Raw genomic sequence first — 868 nt, forward strand, 5'->3', positions numbered from 1 at the left:
CCCTTTTCTGGGCCCATCTCTCTTCGACCATTTCCCCACCCGGGTTCATTCCCCCAATCCCAAGCGCAGCTCCTGCAGGCCTGGAGCCCTGGGCCATGATGGGCTGGTCCCCACAGACCTGGAGCCCTGGGCCATGACGGGCTGGTCCCCACAGACCTGGAGCACTGGGGCCGTGACGGGCTGGTCCCCGCAGGCCTGGAGCACTGGGGCCGCGACGGGCTGGTCCCCGCAGGCCTGGAGCACTGGGGCCGTGACGGGCTGGTCCCCGCAGGCCTGGAGCACTGGGGTCGTGGCGGGCTGGTCCCCGAATCCCTGTGCCCACCCCCCACAGCCTACAGTTTTCGGTATCACACGGGCTCCTCAAACTCAGCCCAGTCAGACCCAGGATCACCACCCCCCAGCCTGCTGCTGGCAGCGAGAAGCAGGGGGCCAGCCCCGCCTCACCAAGCCCTGTTCGCCTCAAAGCCCAGGTGCTGGTTACCTATGCCTGGGAGGCAACTGTCCCCACAACTCATTTGCAACTGATGTGTCTCCCCTCCAAGTCCCTCTCTAAATTTGCCTTCTGCTCCAGTAGATGCTACAGCATCACCCAATGGTTAACGCATCGCTGTGGTCACAGTCCATGCCTGCTCGGCTCACTTGTGCAGGTATAAGCCCCTCCTGGGCGCGGGTTCAGGCTGGTCAAAGGCAGCCAGCGGATCAAGCCCTGGCGCGGTCCAGCCCCTGCCATCTGGAGCTTGGCCAGCAGAGGGCGCCCCCACTCCAGCTGAGGTTCCCAGGACCCAGACCTGCACCTGGAGGCGGCCCCAGGGAAGCGGGAAGCAGGCCCTTGGGTGTGGTGCTCAGGCACAGAGCCCCAAGGGACAAG

The sequence above is a fragment of the Pongo pygmaeus genome, chromosome 19 (genome assembly GCF_028885625.2).
Source record: "Pongo pygmaeus isolate AG05252 chromosome 19, NHGRI_mPonPyg2-v2.0_pri, whole genome shotgun sequence".
Classification (NCBI taxonomy): Eukaryota; Metazoa; Chordata; class Mammalia; order Primates; family Hominidae; genus Pongo; species Pongo pygmaeus.